Source organism: Protomyctophum parallelum (genome assembly GCF_964188405.1).
Source record: "Protomyctophum parallelum genome assembly, chromosome: 13".
In the NCBI taxonomy this organism is placed as follows: domain Eukaryota; kingdom Metazoa; phylum Chordata; class Actinopteri; order Myctophiformes; family Myctophidae; genus Protomyctophum; species Protomyctophum parallelum.
This window is the reverse complement of record NC_139708.1, coordinates 29771945-29798952: the sequence shown is the minus strand read 5'-3', so window position 1 is coordinate 29798952 and position 27008 is coordinate 29771945. Positions and strand designations below refer to the sequence as shown.

Sequence of the window (27008 nt, the reverse complement as noted above, 5' to 3'; positions counted from 1 at the left end):
GGCTGGTGTGTGTGTGTGTGTGTGTGTGTGTGTGCGTGAGTGAACAGAATTGGCATAAACCCAAGGGGAGTGTCCTCTCTCTATGGTATATATCATATTGTGCAAGAGGCTGGTGAAACAGCAAACAAAAGACAAATGAGAGAGAAAGAAAGAAAGAATGGTTTAACAAATGGGGAAGGGAGGAAAATTACATTTATACTGTATGTGTTTTATGGGTGGGACTTCGACCTTGCAGTAGCACACACACACAGTCACACACATGTGTGCACGCAGAGATAGAGAGAGAGAGAGAGAGAGAGAGAGAGAGAGCAGAGGCACACATACATTGATGCACAGGCACTGAGGCATAGACACGTGCCACACATGCAGGAAGGACCCCCTCCCTACCAGTGTTCCAGGAATACCAAGGGTCTCTCTCTCTCTCTCTCTCTCTCTCTCTCTCTCTCTCTCTCTCTCTCTCTCTCTCTCTCTCTCTCTTGTTATTGTTCTGTTTCTTGAAAATACAGCAACAGAGCAACTCTCTCGCATCAAATCAGCATGTGTTGATGAATAGGCCTACTGTCTGCACAGAGCTAAGGCACAGAGATGTGCAATAAGAACAATAAATAAGAGAAATGTGTTTCCTTGTTTTTTTGTGTTCCAGGTTTTCTTGTTCTTCTTTTCTTGTCTACTTCCTGCCATTCAATCTATTGAATTGAATTGAAGAGTATGAATGTAAAAACTCCCTCCCCTCCCCCCTCCCCCCTCATATCTCACTCTCCTCAGGCAAGCAATGAGCAGCACTTACTGCGCGTGCGCGCGCCCACACACGCACAAACTACTACCCTACTCACGCGCTCGTGCACATACGAAGCACACGCAGTGAGCACGCATGAAGAGAGATACACGCCCCCCCTACTCCATAGGCTCACAATTCCACACGGCCATATCATCTCATTGGCATTTTCCGCTGTTTTCTCGTCACAAGCACTTTATAGCTTCCTAACCTCAGGACCAGACGTCCCATCTGCCGGTAGGTTATAATTAATGCAGCTTTTATATGCATTGGATCTTGTAGGCTATACTACTATATGGTCTGTTTTCAACATGTCACACACTTGTGACGCTGCCTGTAAGGTACAGAATGTTCCCTTTTTCGTCAACACAATTGAACGTGCTGAGGAGGTGGAGCGACTTTGATCCGAAGAAGAATAAGTTGTTTTTAAAAAGTTTGTACTGTAGGCTATATCTGAAACGAGAGAATGAATCCGTATGCGTAAATGTTTTTCTTCACTGGGATATTGGAGTTCCCCGTTTACTTAGAATTTAGAAAGTTGTTTAGAAGTAGCTCATGTTAGGCCTGTTGAGTTTTCTGTGTGCTCTGACGTTGAGAGAATTTTACTTTATGCATGAGACAGTAGGATTATCCGCAAGATGAGGTGTCCTGCTGTATTCTTTCCACTCTTGGAGTTAATTGGTTGACATTTGATGCTAATGCAATTTAGAGTCTCTCGTGTTTTATATTTTAAATGAATATGAACTATCACTATTTTTAGGAACGTGCCTCTCGGGGAAAAGTTGGAAAAGAGGAGTGTGTGTGTGTGTGTGTGTGTGTGTGTGATTGTGGGGGGCACTTAGCTCTGGTCCATAGCTCTAATAGGGGGCACTGACAGTCAAGATCATCAGTTACACAGGTCAATTGGATTATACAAAGAAGAGTATGATATTAAATATCACCAGCAAATTCATGGTTTTGATCATGTTTAGTTTTTCATGACATAGCATAAATGCACTACACCCTTCAAATATTGCTTGGGTGACCTTGTATCATATGGCCAATGGCCATTGGCCAATGTTGGAATGGAATGAATGTATGGCAACGTGCACGTGCAGCCAACACACACCAGGCGCTTCTCTGCTAATGACTGCATTTCCCAGAATTCCTAAACTCATACAAGTCAGTGTATGATGAGATATCAGATTGGTACATGAAAATAAGAAAATTAAGGAATGGCAGGCCGGAGGAGTAGGCTTTTTAAGTTGTGCGTGTTTTTGTATGGTTGGATGGATTAATCTAGGCTTTAAAGCAATAATTTAAAGATGACAGGCGAAGATATCGGGCAATCCTTTTGCTCAAGCGATGAATCCTGTGATATTATGACATTATACCACAATGGCCCGGAGTGAGTTATTAATTATGCTTTCATAAAATGTTATTTGCCGTTTCAAAATGTCATTAGACGACGCACCCTCCAGTTAATACATTTATCTGCGTGTCATCCTCTTAAGGTGGACCTTTCCCCAGAAACATTGCTCTGTCCACGCCTCAGACCTCAGTCCGCCACAGTTGAGGCCCTCTCCACGGAGATTTTGAAGTCCACCTTAAATCATGTTGCTTTCAGCCTCGGATTGATATATTGCTGCTGCGCAAATACATTAAACTTAATAGATATGGTGGGGTATGGAATAGCCTATGGTAGCCAGACTAGCCAGTAGCCACACCTATCAACCAATCAGATTGCGTGATTTGACCAACCCATTTTATTTGACCAACCCATTTTATAATGTCTATTGATGCGGCAATGACTGGAAACTCCCTAGCCAGGACATCCCTATTTTGTTTTGAATGCACCTCTGTTTTATATTTCCAGTTCATTTTTATTTTCGGATGTTGAACATACAGTGTAATACATTTGGTCAATTTCCAGTGATGTGCATTGCTGCTACTGCATTGCAGCATTGGCCAAGTGCCGGAAAAAGGAAGTGGTTGAAAGTAACTAAGTACATTAGTACAGTACAGTACTATACACAAGTACTGTACTTGAATACAATTTTGAGCTATTTGTAATTTACTTGAGTATTTCGAATTTCCAGTGCTTTTACTTCTACTCAACTACATCTCGGATCCACATTTTTTACTCGACTACAATTATTTGAAAACGTTAGTTACTAGTTTCTTTGTACATTTTGATTATTATTACAGAACGACATATAACACTTCAGCCCTATATTCACATTTCAACCATATTAATTATGAAAATGGCCAATCTATCTACAGGACGTGCCACACATGAGCATAAATCCAAATCAAATCAGACTGTAAACTGTTCACTGAATGTTGGGTAATCATGTCATGGTGCTTGTGATAGACTTGCATAAAATATAGTAGCTGTCAAAAATATTTGGCTTGTTGAGAGACTTTCATTGTGGTCAAAGGCTGTAATGACTTGGTTTCCAATTAAGATAATACATTTTTCCGTTCCATTCCGTTAATTTAGTTGTGGTTGGGCTTATTAAAGATGCCTTGGGTTCGCGTATATCTATATTCTACGTCCGAGCATAGACATGTTAACGCCCTGCCTGCCTCAGATTGGCCTACCGACACTGCCGGCCACTAGACTTTCCTCCGAGGTTGATAGCTATATATGCTGGATAGTCTGCCAAGAGGTTACTCCGTGGTGGGAAAATAAATAAATATATAGATATAATACAAGAGAATGACAGCTTGGCACGCGTGACAGTAACTTTTATGTTTTGTAGAAGAGGCAAACTAATATATTGTTTATGCCGTACGTGTGTAAAATGTACACAATATAATGTAAACAATATTAGTTTGCCTCTTCTACAAAAATAAAAGTTACTGTCGCGCGTGGCAAGCTGTCATTCTCTTGTATTCTTTCCCACCTCGGACGGAGGACAGTCTGGTGAGACCAGAGGTATTCTGTAGTGTCAGTAGGCCAATCAGAGGCAGACGGGGCGTTACCATGTCTATGCTCGGATGTAGAATAGATATACGCCTTGGGTTCATGGCCTAAAACACCCCAACACCCACAATGTCCTTGAAAAACCTTGACTCAGTCGGCAAGTGCATAAAGGTAAGGTAAACCTGGTTAACCTCTAAGATCATGCAGTGTCTTTTCTCTCTGTTGAGCCCTAAATATTTAGACTTTTGCAGCCAAACCAGATTCCATCACTCTTTTACGCCAACTAAGCTTTCTACTGTATGTTACAGTAATGAGTCTTTCCTAAAAGTTACCAGCAGATGGCAGGATTCCTTGCTTCATGTCAGAGGACCCTCCACTCAAAGTAGACTGTGAAACATGCACCTCTTACTTAGGAGATGCAGATGCTATTGGTCTTCCTTCTCTTCTGTGAAGTGTTTTCAGCACATTCTTGCTACTATGCTATAATACAGTGGTTCACATTCTTGCTAGTACTATGCTATAATACAGTGGTAAACCTTTTCGCCCCTGACCCAAAAGAGAAACTTGGATGTCTCCCCAGGACTGCAGGCATCAAGCAGTATAACTGACCACTGTATCCACTCTTGTACTCCATTGGCATAGTTATACAGGGCCCCCCCAGCTCTAACCTGCCCTGTCCCTCTTTTCAAATGTCCCTCCAGATCAATCATCTTCCCCTCTGAACTTTGTCGGGGTCATTGCTCCTCCCCCCTCCTTATGTACACATGTGCTGTGCCCTCTCACATTCTCTCTTGTCCCCGCCCCTCTCATGTGTGCCCTCCCCTAACGCTGAACTCTTCCCTCTGGTCTCCCATTCTGTGTGTCTCTCTCTCTCTCTGTGTCTCTCTTGGTGAACGGATTCATAGGCGTAAGGAGGACAGGACCACCCCCCACCCCCAGCACTCAACGCACATCAGCCCAGCCACACAACAGGCAGACATGTCAGACTCTGAGACCGCACCTGCTGAGGCCCCCGTCCCCGCTGCCTGCGCCAGCATCAAGGCCGACCTGGAAAAATGGTAGGTGGAGGTGTGGTCATTCACCAGTGGAAGTAGTGTGCGTGAGCAAAAGGAAAGTATCGATTGGGGTTCGCCAGTGGGAAAAGTTATCTATGGCGGGGACGATAATTGCAAAACCACTTGACCCCTGGGCATCCATATTCTGGGGAGAACATTCGCCAGGAAATATGCGGTCGAGCGAGTGGGGGGGGGGGGGGGGGGGGAGGACCTAGTATAGTGCCCTGGGGGACTCCGTAAGTGTGTAGGGTTTAATTGGTTAAAACGTAATGAATTGTTCATGCTTTTTATGACCGTGGAAAGAGATAGCGGTTATTAGGTCGTGCACATAAGCTCCACAAATCCTCCACCTCAACACTGGCGTTCGCCATTCACCAAGCCGCCAGTCATCATAGGTCTAGACTCCTCCATCGTGGCACCAAGCTCTGCAAGTGTCTATGGACTCATTTCACTTTGCATATTTCTCCTGTAGCTCAGAAAGGAGTTGTGTTTTGACAGTGTTCAGAACTGTTGAGATGATGTGCAAATATAGATCTGAGAATTTGTTTTATGTGTTTAATTTATAGCCTAACTGTGAAGCATTAGAGCAGATCCTGTAATGGGTGTGTCACAAAATTCTTGTGAATGCAGTATTTTAGCTGAATCGTATTTTGTAGTCGTGACTGCATGAATTGAGAGGAAAACTGCGCCATGTTAAAATGGAGTCACCACTTGGGGACATTGCGGTTCACGTTGAACGATGAGCAAATTAATTGGTTCAGATGATTAATTAAATTCGAAGTCTTTGCCGTGTAACTGAATTGGACATCCTTGCGGGATGCACAGGTCAAGGTTAATGAAAATTAGGGACACTCCACTGAGGGGGTATTTGGGGGCATGCTGGTGCAGCCGGCATGTATGTGGAAGGAGGGGTTTACTGTGCACAACTGCACATCCATGCGCCTGGTTGGCCACTGGGAATTCGCCTACGTCACCATCCCTCCCCAGAATCCCCTGAACTTATGATGACTACTGTGTGTGTGTGTGTGTGTGTGTGTGTGTGTGTGTGTGTGTGTGTGTGTGTGTGTGTGTGTGTGTGTGTGTGTGTGTGTGTGTGTGTGTGTGTGTGTGTGTGTGTGTGTGTGTGTGTGTGTGTGTGTGTGTGTGTGTGTGTGTGTGTGTGTGTGTGTGTCCTTTCCTATTGCAGTGTAAGCTACGCTAACTCACCAATCCCTTGTTTCAACCTTGTGTCTGTCTGGGTGGAGATTGCACCTTCCCTATCCTTGACGCATTGTAAACACATGCTCCTCCCCCACCGTGGATTAGCTGAGTGATTGTTGTTGAGTGGGTTTTGCTCTACGTAATACAGCAGGCTCAGAACAACATGGATGACTCTGCTCTCTCTGTGTGTCGCTCAATGGCATTGCAATGTCAAAGCATTTGAGTTCAGTGATGATCAGCCCTACATTCTCACTGTAGTGGATCTTTGTGCTTCATTCTTGATGTCTACCGATGCTTCTTCTGACAGATTCTGGTTATTTCTGGTTTGTTGTTGCCAAGGTTTAAATGAATTAAAATCTACCACTTTGTACTATCGTTTCCAGCAAACCTTTTTACGCAATGGAAGACTAGCAACAATTATGGATTTGTACTTGGCATTTAGCATTAAAAGGTGCTACAAGAAATTACATTTAAAAGTAAAACATGTATGACTGTCTAGGAGGAAGCTACATATTATCAATGTTACTGTATACATTGTCATATTATTAATGTAACTTTTTATTGGTTTGATTTATTGATAGATACCGTAATTGAGCCGTTCAGGGAGACTTGGCAAAATAAATAAATAAATAAAACGAATTAAGCTCATTTTAAAGGTTACTATACTTTGGTCCGACGGAGCATTGGTCCCCCAGCTCAAAAAGACACTGCTTTCTCCCAGCCAGATGGCTGGATCCTGATAATGCTCCAGGAGTTGACCAGTGAGGGTGTGGAGATGGAAGTTAAGCCAACCAGCAGGGCAGGGTGGTGGGGAGGTTGGAGCGGTTGCTACTAGTCAAGGATACGATCATCATTACGTAAGAAGTTGTAAAGGTTTTGCAATTACAGAGGTTATCTCATGGTGGTTAGTATACTGTTCAATGTGGTTATGTTTAGGCTGGCCTGTTTGCATTCCATTCCGATTTCCGAATGCACTCTTTAACTTTTGGGTTTGGATAATTCCATTTTCACTGCTCATTGTATAAGTTCTTCTAATAAGAAGATGAAAGATTACAGTACTCGCAGTGTGTTACACACGCTGGTCTGTTCTGTCAAAGGGCAGGTATTTGTGGTGGGTGGCTGGGTGCTAGACATATTTTATTGCTGCCTGTTAAAGTCTTGCGCTAGGAACTTTGCTCTGTGTCGCGGTACAGTATAGAGGCCTTTGATGTATAGTCAAGGCCGCATGTTGGGAACATGATCTTAGGGATATGATGAAACGTATGCAACTGTCAAAGTGGTGCGTCACGCCTTTAGGTGATTTATGTGAGCTGTTAAATGCAGCTAGAGGTTATCATAAGCAGGGGAATTCAATGATATCTGTGTGACCAATGCAACACTAACGGGTACTGTATCAGGCTCTAGCATTACCTTAGCATGGTAGCGTTGACCCTGGGTGATGATGACTTTTTAAAATGTTTGAAATTACTGTCACTAGACAGACATCATCTATAAATGTAATGTGCTAAATCAATTTTACCATTTGCCGTTTGCTTAGTTGGGCTTAATCTTTAACACGGTTTGGCCCTAGTAGTGAAAATAAATCTGGTGTGTGAAAATGGTTTTCCATTTCAGTTTAAACCAGAATAGCTCATTGGCTAGCAGAATTCCCTGTGAGACAGATATTTAGCGTCAAAAGCCTGACTTTTTCTTTTAATATTTGGCCATACAGGACATGGTTATTTAAGAACTGCAGGCTCCAAGCCAGGCAACCTGCTGGCTCTGCACTCTAGGCTGTCACTACAGTATTTGCCGACTACAGTAACTGTACTCAATGGCAGTTGGACAGCTGTAATCAAGAGATGTCTCAATGAAGGACGGATCGTTTTCATGAATGGCTTGTTACACTCTACAACTTGATAAACCTTGTATTGAGGAGCTCAGATGATTGGAGCCTTTTACTAGAGTGCAAATCAAGAAAACTACTCTTGTTAGTAGTGTGTTACTACCTATACCATCTCAGTAAACCCTGCTGTTTTTTGTCAAAAGACAATAGCTAAATACTGTAAATGTAGCAGATCTACAAGCTCACAAGTTGCATTCTTAGCAATTTTAGTTATCTTTGACAATTGTTGCTACATTTCTCAATATCTGACTATATAGCATTTTGTCAAATATTGTGTGTGATTTGTCAAAAGGCATGCACACATAACATACAGTAGGTCTACATGTAGGATGTTGCCACATCCTACATGTAGACCTACTGTATGTTATGTGTGCATTCACATTGTGAATTGTGAGCTTCACAAGTAATTGCAGCATGAGTGCGATGCTGTGCTTGCTGAGCTACATGGGCCCTTCTGACCTGAGATCAGATTCTAAAAATGTCTGTTTGAAAATGACAGTTTTCTGAAAAAGCTATGTTTCTATGTCAGTCGTTCTTCGATTTTTCAAAAAAAAAACAAGCTCGTAGGGCGCCACTCGGTGGCGTGCTATGAGCTTGTAGATCTGCTATTTTTCAATAGCTAAAGTATAACATAATGCTTAGTTAAAACACCAAAAGGGGTTCCCGTACAGAATGGTTTAAACTTGAATCCCCTCACACGACCGCGTCGTTCGACAAAGACAGGTGGCGTGTTTGTTGAAACCTGTGCGCAACTACGTATAAATTGGGCAATAGATTAGATTTAGACTTTATTGTCCCAGAGGACAACAGTTCAACACAGACACACAGATCTAAACACGGCAGCTAAACAGATAAAGATAATTCGGGGTCTTTCTGTTAAAATCTGATCCAGCCTATCCTTCCTTGCTCCATCCAGGCTGCTGAAACCCCGAGCTAGTGTAAAAGGAACATGGCTGATGCTGTGTAATGAACACCAGACCTGGCCTGTATTTATAGAAACATGGCGCTTAAAAGTCAACACTGTGTGTGTGTGTGTGTGTGTGTGTGTGTGTGTGTGTGTGTGTGTGTGTGTGTGTGTGTGTGTGTGTGTGTGTGTGTGTGTGTGTGTGTGTGTGTGTGTGTGTGTGTGTGTGTGTGTGTGTGTGTGTGTGTGTGTGTGTGTGTGTGTGTGTGTCTATATATGTGGATCCCATGACTCCTTCCATAGATCTCGTTCCATAGATCAAGTTCCTGCTAAACTTGACACCTGTTTCTCTTCACATACTGTAGTCTGCCAGATCATTCAGTAGAGGACCTACAGTCAAGGAGATGTATGGAGGCGGCCATGTTGAATTTTCTGTAGGCCAGAGGTTGTGGTGATGCTGAATCTTTCGGCCAACACATTTCCCACAGTTGGATTAATTGATTGGATGTTTTCCCCCCTTTACATTACTTTTATACATGTAAAGGTTCAAGTTTGTCATTGCATTTGTACTAAAGTTGTAAAGTGAAGGTCTGACCTTGCCCAAGGTCACCTTGAAGTCAGTTTAACCAATTAACCCCTATTTTATACGTTGTTGTATTTCAAATAACAAATTGAATAGTTCGGCAAGCTTGCAACCTGTCTCAACATATTTTGAGCTTGCCTAGTAGAGCTGCTATTTTGGACTCTTAAACATTTTAATTGGAAAATGTTCAAAAAAGTTTCACCTATGTCATGGGCCCAAAATCGTGACGCCAGGTCAAAAGTGGTACACGATACATGGCTGAATGTACATGGCTGAATTTACTTGATGATTTTAAGCAGTTGTAAGTTTAGCACCTTGTTAATTATTCCTTGCGTACAGTGTACAGTGTACACAAACCTTTCACCTTGAAGTCGGCCTTTGAAACGGCAGAGGGGGCAGACGCGCATGCACCGTTCACAGGTGTTCAGCATTGTGCAGTTGAGTCAGACCGTGGTATGCAATTCACCTGTGCTCAATCAGGTGCACACTATGATCGGCTGCAAAGATTTAACACTGCTGTCTGCTTCTCAATACAGTAATGGAATGGAAGTCTCACATTTCTAGTTCATTGTACTGTTAACCATTCCTACTTGCATTAATTGCCTCAAAGTTTCCAGTATTCTGACTTTGCTCAAATTGCCATATTTTCTAAGTAGCTGAGGGCTTTTTACATTTTGAAGTAGGAGTCATTGGCATTTGTAACCATTTACTGTATATCCCCTACTGTCTGTTTATAGAGGGCTTTATGTCTCGCGAGGTGAGGGCAGTTTAAGAGTTTAACGGGACAATTCCGAGTATAGATTAGAGTTGTAGATTACACACCCACTCACCACTGTGACTAGGTGAGCTAATAGCAGTTGTTAAAGATTGGCTTTGTGTAGTAGAAGCAGAACTCTAATCCATGGTTAACTTGTTAAAGGGTCATGATCCTGTGTACTTTGAGACATGTCTTTCTCTTTCATAAGCGTAAGAGAGTGTGCACACAGAGTAGGGTGTGTGTGTGTGTGTGTGTGTGTGTGTGTGTGTGTGTGTGTGTGTGTGTAGACATGCATGTGCTTGCTGTGGCCTTCATGGAATCCTTCTGGTGTTCATTTAGAATCTGGTGATTGTGCACTAGTTGGCAACGTGAGCTGCCCCTTCACTCAGCTCAGCTGTGCTTTCTAGTATAGAACTTCCTAGTGTTGACATAGCCTTAACAGATGAATGTTAGTACTGTACTACTGTAGGGTTCTACAGTACTAACATTCATCTGATTAAAGCGGCTCAAGAACAAAATTCATTTCTGACTATAAAGATCCCCCAATGATTGAAATTCTTAGGCTATAATTCTGAAAGTTCTTAAAAGTTAAAACATCAGAAATGCATTTCACTTGGAGTGGCAGATTTGTGGACATGTGCTTGTTTTTTATGTCCTACTGGGTGAGCAGTGTGTTTAACCTTTGATTAGCACCACCATTCATCCTTTAGTTCCAAGCCGATCAAAGTTACTGGTGTAAAAAAGGCTTCGTTTCTCATTGCTATATGTTGCTTAGTTGTGATAGTGATATTAATATGAATCTAATTCCAGCATAGAATTCCAGAAATATTCGTATTCTATTTTGGTAAACTTGGATCCAGAGTCGGACACGGTTTTGGAGTAGGAGGGCTGGTACTGGTTAAAACGGAATGTAAACCAGGCTTTCCACACTGCACTGCCTGGTTATGGAGTGGTTATCACCCCTCAGTCTATGCTCTTAAACAAATTATCCATACTTGGTTGCATGACCATGTTGCTCGCAACAAAATACATTTTCACTTATGATGTAATGTGACACGGTCGCACAATGAAGTGTGACTTTATGCCTTCAAAGTGTCATGACTCTGTGTAGATGGATGCTTTTTAGAGACGCCAGTGTGAATGTGGTTAAGCTGTGCTCTTGACCAGTGTATTTCGCCAGCGCTGCAGCACCTGTCTGAGTCATCTATTATGTATTATGTAAGTTGCAGAGCACAGGCCCCTACTCACACTGAATAATTAAATGTCCATTTCCTGATTGTGTCCTGAGACAGAGTGAACACATCTCCTAGCTGCCAACCACACTGGTGTCCAGATCTGCACATTATGTTAACGCAAGCCTTGCCATACAGCGTTGTGTGGCAACAGGGTTTGCTGGGTGGAGTGGAGGCCGTTGCCTACTGTCAATTGAAAGTGGCGCAGGAGGTAGAGCGGGCGTCTTGGAATCAGAAGGTTCCAGGCTCGGCCCCCGGCTCCCCCTGGCTGCGTGTGGAAGTGTACTTGAGCAAGACACTGAGCACATGACTGCCCCTGATGCCCCCATCCCTATGTTCCCTGGGTTCTATGTTCCCCACTTACCTTAGGTATAGGGTTAACGCATTCTGGGCGGGAACCCCTTTTGGTGTTTTAAACATTATGTTATAATTTAGCTATTGAAAAATAGCAGATCTACAACCTCATAGCGCGCCACTGAGTGGCGCGCTACAAGCTTGTAGGTCTGCTATTTTTGAAAAATCGTGAAAATATTTATTTCAGAAAACTGGAGGATTTAGATTTTATTTATTTATTTTGAGGTCGGGCCTAAATGGGTTGGGTTAGGGTTCGTTTTGTAAGTGGGGAACAAAGAATCTTTTTTGCGGGATGGGGAAAAATACTGTAGGTACGGTCCCCTCCCGATGAGCAGGTTTGTTCCTTGCGTGTTTTCCTGATCCTCCACCTTGTGTGTCAATGGGTGAATGTAATGCATATTGTATCGTATGGCCTCGCTGCGGTGTGGTGATGCGCGGTGTAACATGACCGTCGTCAACCTCTTACGCTGCCTCAGGAGGTTGTGTGACCATTGTGCTTGTGGTGATGTCATTGGATCTGTCCTGCATCAGTAACCTCCGGCCCCTCATTCTTCCTAATGTTTAATTTGCTCTAATCCCCCTCCCAGTGCACTATTAACTACAGTAAATGTAAACCAAACCCTGTTAATCTGCTCTCCGAAATGTTGGCAGATCACAGATTATCTGGAGGGTCAAATTGATAACAATATTACAATACAGACACATTATGCTGTCTGTCAGCACTACTGCCATATAAACATGTAATGTTGTGTTGTTGTTAGTAGGAATAAACACAGAAGCACCCGGGAGGAAGTGGACTATGTGGACTTTCTTTTTGTTTCCAACTTCTTTTGCTTTTATTTGTTTTACACGTTTGCATAAAACATTGAATCTGCAGCCTTCAATCATCATCAACTTCACATTGACGCATACATATATTCTACGATAGAATAGGCCTAATCGGGATTATGTTGCAGAAATCTTTACAGATACTGAACGTTTAGGGCAAATATCATCCGATATGAGCGATTTAATCGTGCATCCTACTCCAAAGAATGATCTCATCTCCCGTCCTCATATTCCCCCAGAGTCACACCACCTCTCCCTATACTATCTACCTCTGCTCGTCCTAACCTGCCTGGAGAAGAAATTTTTTTCTCTTCTCTTTTCTCTTCCCTTGATTGTTTTGTCCTAAAACTTTCTTCGGTGCACCTTCTTCGGTCCTCACTAATACTCATGATAAAATTGTATCATTTTTCAGCCACCCCACCTACCAGTGACCTCATCGGTGGGGAATCAAAATAGAAACTGCAGGCTTTCTATTGCTACAAAGTTAAAATGCTATATTGGAACTAAGCCATTGTTCACACGGTAATAACAAAATAATCAAAATCTTGTTTGGAAAATAAATTAAAATAACAACTGCCTAGCGATGATGTCATTGGTAGGCGGGTTTCTGAAGTGTCACAGCCCTCCTATGAGACACAGACTGAGTAGTAAACAATGGGTACCATTTTTATCCTGAGCATTATATTAGTAAGGACAAATTGTATGAAGATTGGTTGTCCTTTAATGGCAACTTGGATAGATTCTTAACCTAAATCGTTCTGTAGGAGAGCATGACACTTCCCAATGCACCCTGGGTTAGTGCTGATTTTTCCTGCACCTTTGAGAGTGAGTTCTCAACAGAAAGGACACATTGAAGTGTTTGTCCTCTCAATAGAATGATTGGATTATATAAGGACATTTGCCCTTGATAATTATTACTCGTAACTTTGCTCTGCACCCATTCAAATACACTGAAACTTAAACTTGTCTCCATTCATTGCTTTGCATTGTGTGTGTTCTGCCTATGTGATTCAGGACAGGGCTGGCCTTGTTCTAGACTTGGTTAATCAGACTAATTGGTTCAGTTGACGGCACGTTGGTCATGTAGGGCAGAGGAAACAATCCCCTCATCTCTCCAGGAAGGATCCTGAGATTATGATACACTCAGGACAGGACAGAAGGAGAGGAGATTATAATTACATAGTACGCCTAGAGAGAAGTCAGTGTATAGTTGGTATATATTTGATATACTGATTCAGATGGTACTTTCGTTTTTTATTTATTTAGGCTTCATTTAGTCAATCCGTGGGTTGTTCAATTGAGAAGTGAGGAGTAGGACTGGTGGTAGGATTATCCAACACTGCAGCATCAGAAGAATAAGTATTGAATGTGTGCACTTGCACTGCTGTTATAACATTTTCATTGTGCATGGATATACACACTCTTCACTCATAATGCATGCACTCATTGACTAACAAAAAATAAATTCCTCTCACACATCAATAAACAATTCCTATGCCGCGCACACTCCCTGGCTGTGACCCATGCTAACATTGACTCACATGAATGCTGCTCCCATCGTGCTAACTCCATCAATGGAATGGGCGGAGTAAAGCCTGTTAGGGGCTGTGTCCACAGAAAGACATGGTAGACTTGCTTGCTATTCCCAGCACTACGCTCGCAGCGGCTAGCTTGTTTGTGACGGAGCGATCGGCACCACTCGTCAATGTCACTTTTTCTCGTCCAAACCAATGAAAATCGAGGAAGATGCTGAACTAAAAAGATCAACAAACAGAGGAGAAAGGGATTCCAATGGTGGACCCACACACTCCAACTGCTCCTCCTGTCTTAATCATCAAGATTCACCACTAGAGCAATTCAGTTTTATGGCATTTATTATGTGATCCATTAACTATATTTTGTTTAAGCTATGTGTACTATTAAGGCAGTTGATGTGACGATCAATCCTTATATTTTGTATATTGATTTCCAAAGAGCTTCGCTGTGAAAAAAGCTTTTCTGTGAACACGGCCCCTTAATCTGCATGGCTGAAGCAGGCAAGCAGCTGTGTATTACATCATAGATGCAAAATGTAGCTGCAGCCTTGAGGCAAAGGCAGGCCAGTCATCCTGCGTCATGCAGAGCTTAATTTAACATTTTCTGTGACGATTAGACTGACGGTGTCATTGGTTCTATTCCCTGCATACTGAAGGTCCAAGGGATGAGCAAGTGCCACACAAACTGACATGTTTATTCTTATTTAGGTGGTACAGTGGTACCGTAGTTGCGTATATGGCTGAATACAGTCGGGAGAGACTGGTCCAGTAGAGACACTCGGGTCTAATACAGGAAACAAGGCATGGATGTGATTGAATAGAGTGAGGAAGAACTGGCTCTGCAGTTGTCTGTCAACTGCAGGCCCCTCCCCTGCGGTCTCACCCTTCTAGCTACTGTACGTTTCCTCTCATTTGCATCATCACACATTGTGGCTCTCTGTCGCATGTCTGCTGCCTACCGGGCGGATGGGCTCAGCCTCAGTCCCGTTGCTTTCTGTATATCTTTTTTTATCTATCTCTAACTTTCCGGTCTCTTTATGAATTTCCCTTCCTCTCCCTGGCACTCTTCTCCCTTCTCTGTCATCTCTCTCTTTCTCTCTCTCTCTCTCTCTCTCTCCCTCCCCCCCTTCTGCCCCATCACCCTAATGCACCATGGCAGCGTCTGCCGCTGTGTTTGGTAGTGGATGCCTGAAATAATCTCTCACACATCCCTCTTTCTGCCAATCTCTCTCTCTCTCTCTCTCTCTCTGTTCTTTCTCTTTCATTTTCACTATCTCATCCCTCATTCCGTCCAGAGACCAGTCTGTGACAAAATAATTCACTGAAAAGACACCCTGGTTAATGGGGGAGATTTTACTTTTAAGTGAAATAAGTTGCAGAAGTCAATGGGTCAAAGTTTTAAACTGTGTTAAAGATTTTTTTTTTGCTGATACAGAAACAAAATGTAAGACTTTAAAAGGGAGCAGACTCCCTTATAATTTAATATTATTTATTTATTTTACATTCTGTTCTACATCTCTATTGATTGTACAGTTTTAATTGGCCAATTTTCCTTTTTAGTTGATGCACTTTGAGCACAGTCGGCAGCATTTCTTTGTATGAGAGGTGCTATATAAATAGGGTTATAATTATTCTATTTTCCTGCAATTGAACTCTAAAAATAAATGTACTGAATCTCAAGTCACTATTTTTTATTGATAGTGCTTGGTGTAAATGGCCCTTTAAACTGTAAAATATTCAAAATTAGTTTGACCTGTAACTGTAACTGAGAGATTACTAAAATGGGCCCGGACCAGGTCCATTTTGTACACTCTGTTTGGGTCCATTCGTGTTCATGTATGTCTGCCACATTAAGGCCGTGTCTAACCCACCCGTTGTGTTGTCCCTCCTGCAGTGTATCGGAGAATGGAGCAGAGGGCTGTAAGGACCTGCTGGAGGCCTTCGCTGCCTGTGTGAAGGCTGCTGCTGAAGCCACGTCGTGAAGAGCCCCGCCCCAACCACTAATGTACGTAAGTAAGGATGTCACACAACGCTCTACGCTCTACAGTCCAGGTGAACTGTATTGTCCTACAAGTAGGACATTTTGCTTGGGCGTTCATTCATGCCGAAAACAATTGACACTCCGATTGCTCAGGGTTATTTAATCCATTAAATCATAGCACCCAGCGATTTATAGCAGCGGAGCTCTTTTACCGACGGACCGGATGTTATCCCGGATGTGGATGTAGCAGCTAAATGTAGCCAAAACACTCTAGAGCCGATCGAACAACAACGGGAGGTATGATTAAATGGACCGCGGTGGGCCGTCTAAGACATGATCTTTTCTTAGAATTGGACGTGAGTTATTAACATTTTAAGATTTTCGTTCTCGTCGGCTAAACGATGACGTCCCACTGTTACGCAACATCCGCTTCCAGGCTGTGGAGCGATGCGATCGGTTTTGATATCAATAATCTTCGTCTTTTGGATAAAACTTCGTCCTGGGCGCTGGGTGTTACTAATTGAAAGGACGGTGAACTTCATCCTGGGCTATCGGGTGTTAAAGACAAACATCCCTCAAAAGACGTACGTTAACCACTTTTCAGCCTGGCGTGCGTCCCTATTTTTGGCATGTCATGGCACACTTTGACCCATCTTTGTGTCGGCGGTGTCCCTGAACAAGACCCTTACAGTTACCCCTGAGCCCTCACCATGAAACTGAAAGTCTGAATGGGATTAACATTGTCATCCGCTTCCCTGATGTTTAATAAACATTCATGGCTCTCGATAAGATCAGCTAATAAGATCAGCTAAATGGCTAAAATGTTTTTATATTTAACTTTTCATCTGGTCTGCCTTGTTTATCAGACATAGTCAGACACAATTTGCATATATTGGCCACAATGAGTCCAGGGCCTTGGATTGGCACACTGCATGGTAGATTTCGACTTTCCTTCCTTTTAATGGACGCCTGCAGCAGCGCACGGTGCCTGTAAGAATTTGTGGGGTGTGAAGAATGCAAGTTTACCACACTTGCACAACAAGCTTCTCTGTGTGGACTTGCTTGCCTAGTAACAAAGAAATGGCTAAGCTTGTTTTTGACAGGGTTCAATGATGTCGTTCTGCCAGGGAAACATACAGGGCCTAAACCCTAATTGTTAGCATAGTAGTACATGGTAATGTTCTTACTTTCCATCTTTATTTTTGTCTTTCATTCATTGCGTACTTAACACTTTCTCATCACAATTCCAAATTCCAATACAGTCCACCCTGTAAATCCTTATTATGTTTATCCCCCCAGGTCCACTGCACTGAGTCCTCAAAGTTCCCAGCATTCCCTTCTGCACAACATCTCTGGACTGAACGATGGATGATGATGATGATGATGGCATAATGAAGATTGTGCCAATTCGGGCAGAGTTCGGGATCCGGCGGCAGAAACCACAAATTGTCTTCCCCCACACCCCTCCCCTCCCCCCCTTCTCTCTCTCTCTCTCTCTCCTCAGTCCTCCCCTGTTTTATGTCATAAGTGGTGTCTTCTATACCTACCTCCTTCACCCCTTGTGTGGCAGAAATAATAGCATCGACATGTAGACAATTCCGCAGAGCCGGTGGGTTTTAATGTAAATTGTCAACTTTGAGATGAATACATATAAATGGAAATAAACTATAAAAAAAACTTGATATAAAAAGGAAAACATTGATTTGACTCCACTTTTTTCAGTTTGGTTCAGATGTTGAGGGTTCTCTGATGTTTGCAACCTCAAACTAACTGGAGTTGTTAAGAGACATGGCCTATTGACAAATGTGTGTAATGGGAAGTACATTACTGTAGTGCAGTAATGTACTGTATGTGCATACTTTATCGCCTTTAACAAGTCAATTACTAGATGCTATGTCAGGTTTTGTGATCTTATACACTGGGAAACTCCACTTTGCGTCAATGGGGGAAATATTGTGGATATTAATTAAGGATGTCCCGATACACTTTTTCGTTCCCGATCCGATCCCGATGCCACAATTTTAGCCGATACCGAATACCGAATATGTTCCTACTATATGCACACTGTGGTCCTGATTCTTCAAAAACGAAATGCGCCAGAGTGTAACGGTGACGGAAACAGATATCGTATTTATCCGTCCGATCAAGCTACGTTGAGATGACGTGTTATTCAGAGAGTGGTGTGTACCACAGGTGCGCTGGCGTATCGCAGGTGTATGTCATACTGAAAGCAGCGGGTGCAAAGTGATCGGAAAAGCAACCGACAACCTCATCTGCATTGATCCACGCCCCATATCGTACCATAAAAGGCTTCAAGCATGACTCAGCAGACAGCAGTTTGTCTGAGATCACAGCCGCGGTCACTGCTATATCCAAGCTTACAATGGTGCGTGCTCCGCTGAAGCAATATAATTATAATTTATTTAATTAAGTTCGGGACCAAGGCGGGTGTTCACTCACACCTTTGCAGAGGTAAAACATATCCGATATTTAAAATCGGATATGTCAATGCAAAAGTCGTATTTTCAGAGAGAGCGAGAGAGAGAGAGACGAGAGAGGGAGGGGGGCTGCATGGGCCCTCGACACTGTTGCGCGATAAAGAACAGTAGCCCATACATTCATAAGTAAATATATTATAGGCCTACCTCGTAGGCCTGGGATCCTCTTGTCTGAAGAAATTATAATCCAGTGAGTTTATCCAGTGAGTTAAACTATTCTGTGTGTGGCATCCATATGTGATCAATATAAATATACATTATTATAAATTCTGTCTGTGTGTCCGTCATGTTCACGAGTGGAGGTGAGCTGGTTTAAAACTGATATGACTGGCCGACTTTCAAACACGCTGCATTCATTAGGCTAATATTGGTCTTCTATTTTTTTATATAGGGCTAATTAGCCCTATTCATTTTCCAATGTGAATCGGATCGGCAGTACGCTGCTGTCTGCCCTCCGCCACACACACACACACACACACACACACACACACACACACGCACGCACACACACACACACACACACACACACACACACACACACACACACACACCGACAGTCTCCGTAACAAAACAATTTCATTAGGCCTGCCGCCGCCTTGCAGGCATTACTGTCTACACTAAACTATGTTGGATTCGTACAGTGCAGAATGCAGATAAGCCTATGTTCTTATTATAACTGTGAATTTGTTTTTTAACATGCAGCGCGAGTCCGCGAGATCCGATCTACAAGCTCACAACCGTTGCACTTCGAGTAGAAGGCTGCCGAGTGAGCATCCCCAATCGCGCATGATATAAATATCCTAATAAATAAATAAAAAGTTGTCGGCTTGCGGGGCAGTTTCTGTATATGGGACTCTATAGGCTAACTTGCCTATAATGCATGCATTTAGGCATACAAGTGCACTCGGCTTTTATATATATATATATATATATCGTTTTTTGTGCTGATTTTTTGTGCTGATCGACCAATATGTTGGGGGCACATGCCTACATATTTTATCTGAGATTTGGGGACTATTTATTGATTCAGCATGAAGACTAAAGCCTTCTGAATAAATCTATATGCAAGTGTATGCTTCCGCAAATTTCTCCGCCACCTAAAGAGGTGGCGGAGGATTTAGCGGAGTTACCGACGAACCAAAGTCAGCGTCAAGTTCACGGCCATTTCCATGAATTCCAAATTAATGTGGGAAATCCACGTAAATGCCTTTCCGCCAGCGTCACGGCAATATATCAGCGGAAACACGTTGAAGAATCAGGCCCTGTGTGTGTATGAGAGAGCTGGGGCAGCAAGTCCAGCGAGGGAAACTTTTTTCCTGTAACCATGGTTTCCAGGACGTATTGCAGGTGTTCATGTCGCAAAAACGAGCGAGTGCCCGATAGATTTCAGCCGTCACATTTATTAACGTCGGAACGAAATTAAGGAAGGATCAGCCGTTTGCGATCACTTTATAAATGCCGTGGCGACGTGGGTGTACTACGAAACCCACACTCGAATTTGGGGCAGATTTTACACTGAATTGATAAATGAGGGCCCATGTATTTCTGCTTACTGATGGCCTCTCTCCCTTATCAACTCTAGCCCGTGTGCAGAGGATCAGGTCTGAGGTCAAGTCCTCTTTGTAGGCTACTCATTATTCCATTCTTTACTAGTCTGTGTACTTACCCTTGCCTGTATCATTGTTTTGTCCATACTTTGTCCAAGCCTACATTCGGAGGACAAAATGACTCAAGAATAGATGGGCGAACTTGGTGGGAATGATCAGTAGGCTAAGATGCCTTGAATAGGTGATCTACTTGAATTGAAAATGTCAAGGTCAAAATAAAAAATGTATGTGCAGATTTCTGTGAGACTTGGTGGCTATCAGTAAGCCCCGTGAAGAGGAACCTTTCGGTAAAGGGGCAAAATTGCTTATCTACAAGCTTGCAGATCTACAGTACAAGCTCACAATGTGTCGCAGCACACTTTCATCTTTCTAGTTCAACTATGAATGTCAGGTTGTTTTAACAAAATGATGCAATCTAGTATATGGCACAGCACAGGTCTTAACTAGAATATATATAAAGACTGGTTGGAATGGAACAACACATGGAGTTGTATTACAAGAGATGGCATAGTATACATGTACACACATGTGTGGCGCCTCAAAGGGTCAAAGTACCGGTATGGTATGCACACGTGACAGCGAGTTGTCTGTGTGTACAGCAGTAGACCTATACGTGCTGTGGTGACCATCCATGGTTCCAGGAATGTTCCCTCTCTTATCAACATGTGAAAGAATACACCGCCTTCCCACCTCAGACACATACCTCGCCGTACAATGTTGTACGATGAAGTGTAAGTTAACCTTTTTAAGGACAGCTAAGTACATTCTGAGTATCAGGCCTAAACATAATATCATAATAACACAAACACATTTCCAACGCTCAGCCATGTGGATTTTTTAATGCCGACTCTAACCACGCAGTACCCCTGGCATTCAGCTGAGGATACAGGAGATATTTGTGTTGGTCCCAGCAGGGAATTCAGATGAGGCTAAAGGACAAGGCAGATGGGTGAGCAGGAGTGTGTGTGTGTGTGTGTGTGTGTGTGTGTGTGTGTGTGTGTGCGTGTGAAATTTCAGACTTGAGGAAGACTATTGGCCTGTATTGCCACCTTGTGGCCAAGCCTCAACATTGCAATTACAGTAAAAACTCCATTACTACTTTGTTACTGGGAACTCCGATTACCTTGTTACAAATCAACAAAGAAGATAAGATAATAACACATTGTTTTTGGTTTCCCATCAGCAGCAATTCACTCTTAAATCAATGATGCATTTATTTTGCATTTATTTTTAATGCACATTACAAATCAACTAATAAATATAATATATATCCGTCAATTTCTATAGGCTGCAATACATTAATATCATACATTTATTTGACCACAATCTTTGCTGATGTAAACCTAAAAGCAGCATTTATTTGATTTCAAGACTAATATAAAAATAAGTTAACAGTTCCAAATACAATATAGAATCCAACAAAATGGCATGCTTCTTTTGAACAAATGAAGTCCAAAACAAACACATTGATAACATTACAAATTGCAGACCATTAATTCACAATGATAAATAATTAATCACATGAAATACTGGAAACTATACCAACACATACAGGAACAAGTTGTTGTATCATGATTGAAAAACATACCAGCACAAAATACTAGATGTTTAATTTGTATTATATTGTATAAGCAATATAGTTAGTAATATATAGCAATTAATTTATAGGCTACATTTACCACAGGCAGACAATTATAATAGGATATTACAACATGTTATTAAGTCTATCTTGAGTATTAATTTAATAAGGTTTGAAATCCACACTCCCATACTCAAGGCTGTGACGTCAAAGAGTCGAATTGCTTCTGCATGCACCACTTGATAAATATAGGTATTTTATGGTATACACATTATATACATTTAATTATATTTCACATTAGAAAGGCTTCCAGAGCATTGAAAATATAGCTGAATTGGACACAGTACATAAATACAGAAAGACATAATACAGAAAACCAGGCATGGTGAAGCATTATGTGTAAAGAATATAATGTTTCACTAGCGATAGTAGCAGTGGCGGCCTTATATATGTTTTAATCGTTTCAATTGAAACGGGCCTCAAGCCTCCAGGCCCCCCCCCCCCCCCAAAAAAAATAGTAGTAGTAGTAGTAGTAGTAGTAGTAATTGTTCCCACTTCCCAGTGTGTGCACTCACTGCACTAGCAGCGCTGGCAGTTGCGATTGCATCATTGTAGCCTATGCTGCCTTCCAGTTATACCTTAAAGTAACAAATTGTTTAATCAAGCAAGCTGCTTTTGTGTATTTTCTACTTGGCTGTGTATGCTGTTCATGCTTTGAAGTCCGATAATACACACTTCATTTGTTTTAATAATTATTAAAATTATGACGTCATGAACGGGGGGGGCGGGGCCTCCCGATCCTTAAGGCCGCCCCTGGATAGTAGTAATAAATCGTGACCATACCATGTTTCATCCTGATGGTGACTGACCTGTCCCCCTTGGCCAAACGTATTCCCTTTTTTCCCAGTAAGCCATCGCCGAAACCACGCCCCCCACCCTTGTCATACACATACACCCACATTAGTTTGTAAGGAACAGAAGTGAACCGGAGCCATTGCCTCCAGACTGGGTTGCTGCTGCCTTTGATGACTCTGCTTGTCACGGTGCTGTCGCCAACCTTCACCTATATATTGAACAGTTGATTGAATGTGTTAAGATCAGCGGTTCCCAAACATTTTTGGCCCTGTTACCTCACGACCTAGCTGACGCACCCCCCCACATGGAAATATAAATTGCATAAACTATAATAGAGACATATATTTACTATATATCCACATATATGAACCTGAATATGGCATATTTATGCAAAAACTGCCAACAGCCCACTTCTGAGACACAGAAAACAAGTAGACAGAAATAGTACCACCTTATAATGAACATTAGTGAAGAGTGAAGACAAATTATATTAAGACAAGGTGGGTAAAGTACTCCTTTAAGCAACATCATTCAACCACAAGAGATTATAGCAATGAGAGCAAGAAAGTCTTAAAGATGGAGTGCCACATTTTTTCTGTCTATGAGGTGACAGTACTTCATTAGACACCCTGGAGTCGTTTTTATGTGCAATGATGTATTCCCTTTGTATTTAGGGTTTCTTCCTGGAGGATGAACCCTTGACAGTCAAACGTGCCAATGAAAAAAACAGTAATATAGTGTCACATTATCAGCCCCTCCCCTAACCCCTCCCCCTTTATCATACAACTACAGCTGTGGGTGCGGCTTAAATTCAGGTGGATCACCACCAAAGGGCCAGCTAGGCACTCCAATGTTGAAGCGCTGGGCCCTAGTGGTAAGAGGAAGGACTGCAGGCGGACCCGTGGATTCATGACGAGGAAACCCCGTGCAGCTGAGCTTTAATATTGAGCGCTCGGTTGCACTTCCGCATTTGACCTCCACATTTTGGAGGTCAAATGCGTAAGTGCGCCCAAAAAGGCGGAAATAGACGGTCCTTCCGGCGGCTTCAAAACGCCACTGAGCAACTTCCACTGACATGAATAGCGGAGGGGCGGAGCTTCACGCCAGTTCAGTCTCTATCCTTTTAATACTCTATGATCACCACCCATCACCACCCACCAGGCAAACCACATAAAATCGACATTTTAACATACTGTACACTTTTTTGAAAAACTTCTTCCTCCTTATATAACAGTAAGACCTGATGATCATGTTTTAGGGTGGGAAAAAAATCATGGCACTCCATCTTTAAGTGATCAAATACATCTAGTTAGTTGTGACAACTTGGGAGTATATGAGAGGTTGTACCTTAATGTAGGGATCAGGTGCGCTGCTTGATTTATGCCCACGCTGCAGGTCCTGACCATAAGATATGAACACGTTTAATGGTGGTGAATGGCTCCATCCATGTTGTGGTTGGAGGAGGACCAGCAAGAGAACCAGACTCACAGCTGACTTCATCCTAAAGTTTGTTTTATTTGCTGACGACACTAATATCTTCTGTTCGGGGGACAATCTGCAGCTGCTTTTGGAGGTGATCACATCAGAAATTAATAAATTGAAACGGTGGTTTGACAAAAACAATTAAATTAAATTGATTAAATCATTAAATTTGAGTAAAACAAAGATCATGTTCTTTGGAAATCGTAAAATAGATACACAAGCAACTGTGACAATTGATAATGTAAATATAGAAAGAGTTTATCAAATAAAAGTGATATTAGACCACAAAATCAGCTGGAAACCCCATATTTCATATGTACGTGCCAAGATGGCAAGAAGTGTCTCTATACTGGGGAAATCAAAACTAATTCTAAATCAAGGGGCTCTGTACATTCTGTATTGTTCACTGGTTTTACCTTATCTTAATTATTGTGTGGAGATCTGGGGTAATACCTATAAAAGCAACTTAAATCCATTGGTCATAATTCAAAAGAGAGCAATAAGGATTGTGAAAAATGTCGCATATCAGGAACACACAAACGCTCTTTTTTTTTTTACAGTTAAAGGCATTGAAATTCATTGATATGGTCAAGTTCAAAACAGCACAAGTCATGTTTAAAGCAAGAAATAGATTACTACCAGTGAACATACAGAACATGTTTTTTGACAGAGAGGGGGGTTATAATTTAAGAGGGGAGCTAAATTTGAAGAAACTTCTTGTCCACACTACCATGAAAAGTCAATGTATAACAATCTGTGGGGTCAATTTGTGGAATGGTCTGGCTGTAGAACTCAAACAAAGCACCAACATTGTACAATTTAAGAGGATGTATAAAAATGACTTACTTAACTATTACAGAGTGGAGGATGAGGCACATTGATTGTCTCGGGCTATACTTGATTGCTTAATTACTATTCTTACATACACATGTACACATGTACGTGTGTATATGTGTATGTATGTATGGATGCAGTAATACTTGGATTATATGTTTATTGTAATTACTTATTGGTGAATGTTTAAGATGGGGGTAGGAGTAAATAAGTTTTTACTTCTTCCTACTCCTTTTTGAACTTCAGGTGCAAGACCAATGATCACATTGTTGTCATTATAATTTTCTTATTTAATTCAAAAAATAAATATACAATGCATTGTGGTTATATATATATATTGTTTTTTATTATCTTATTTGACTGTTTTACCTGAAGGTTTCAAAATAAAGATAATCAAATCAAATCAAATCCTCAATGACCTCTGTGTGTGTGTGTGTGTGTGTGTGTGTGTGTGTGTGTGTGTGTGTGTGTGTGTGTGTGTGTGTGTGTGTGTGTGTGTGTGTGTGTGTGTGTGTGTGTGTGTGTGTGTGTGTGTGTGTGTGTGTGTGTATATGAATTTTGTTTATGCCGACTCTAACCTCACAGTACCCCTGGCATTCAGAGGGGCATTCTGCTGAGGATACAGGAGATATTTTTGTTGGTCGCAGGGAATTCAGATGAGGACAAGGCCGATGGGTGAGCGTGTGTGTGTGCGTGTGCGTGTGAGTGTGCGTGTGCGTGTGCGTGTGTGTGTTTGTGAGAGAGTGTAAGAGACGCAAGTGATACTGTTACTGATACTGTTACTAAAATATGATCTTTCTTTAGCCACGGTGGTACAGGAATAATATTTAGTGCTTCAGCATTAAGTACCCTACACAGTACACGCATCATGGCATGGGTACTTTTAAAACCTGTTTAGAGGGTTCTATAGCAGAAGATGTTATATGAATATAAGAGGGTTTACATTTGAATTAAGTTTCACCATTCAGCAGCACATAAAACAAGTTTTGTAGTAATTGTCAATAAAATGCCACCATAGACATGATAATGTTTTTCTCTCACCTTTTCAGATCTTGCCGTTTGTGTAGTCTGCAGGGATGTGAGGTGAACCACACTGCTTCCAGCCTTTTATGAGGCTCCCACATCACAAATTACCTGAAATCGACTTCCTACTTCCTTGTAGTGTGTGACTCAAGCATGTTCATTCACGTGCTGTACTTGATGAGCAGCCAATGGCAACTCACACCATGGTGCCATGATTTGCCATCAGATTAGATATTCTGATGCCTGTCAGTTTTATTGATTGATTGATTGATTGATTGATTGATTGATTGATTGATTGAATAGGCTACTTTATTAACATAGTAACCAACAGTAGGGCAGTACTGTCAAGAAAACTGTGCTAGGAAATCCCAGAGGGGCTTGTTGTCATTGTGGTCCATTGTATTCGATTCATCAGTAGGACATACAAATAATACAATACATACAATGCATTGCCTTACGTAACGGTAAAAGCTCCAGTAGTATGCAGTAAAATATTTGCCGGGAAACTAGGGGAGGGGCCGGGGTAAGTTGGGGATAGCATTCAAAGACCAGGTGTGCTATATTGAACTTTGTATACAAAGTTCAGTTTGACACTCTTTGTTCTTTGTTTTTGTTCTTTTTTGACGTCACAAAGACAAGACAAACGCTCCACCTCTCATTTGGCTATATCTGAAATCAGTTTGACCACATGAAGCCCACTGTCCACCAGACCCTCCGAGTCGATCCATCAGTATACACAAAACAAGAAAATATTTTTTTTTGCATATATATTTCCGTACATGCATACACATCCACAAATGTATATAAAACCTATACATGTTTTAAAAAGAAGACCTTGCTTCTCAATAATTTAACCCATACATGGGCAACTGGCGGCCTGGGGGCCACACACCTCGCTTAATATGGCCCTCAGGTTAATATCAGAATACTGATAGACGCTGATATACTGCCATAGACGCATTTTTAGCTTGTAGATCGGCTATTTTTGCTACGACAGTAATATGCAATGTGGCCCTCTGGAGTGAGTGTGGAACTATAGTGGCCCTCGCCATCAGCAAAGTTGCCCACCCCTGATTTAACCAACTCACATACAGTATGAGTCACATAGGTGTCGTGTCAGGTTATTGTCAATA

The 27008-nt window shown here is 42.0% G+C and overlaps 1 long non-coding RNA gene across 2 annotated transcripts; it reads left to right on the top strand.

Annotated features, from left to right (window-relative positions):
* The first annotated feature begins 856 nt into the window (after nucleotides 1-856).
* LOC310868893 lies at nucleotides 857-17693 on the top strand. 2 transcript variants are annotated; one of them, XR_014570109.1, is made up of 4 exons: nucleotides 857-1012; nucleotides 4589-4741; nucleotides 15911-16021; nucleotides 17297-17693. It is a non-coding gene; the product is annotated as an uncharacterized lncRNA (long non-coding RNA). The 2 variants fall into 2 exon arrangements; XR_014570110.1 differs by having other exon boundaries at nucleotides 15911-16025.
* Nucleotides 17694-27008: the final 9315 nt, after the last annotated feature.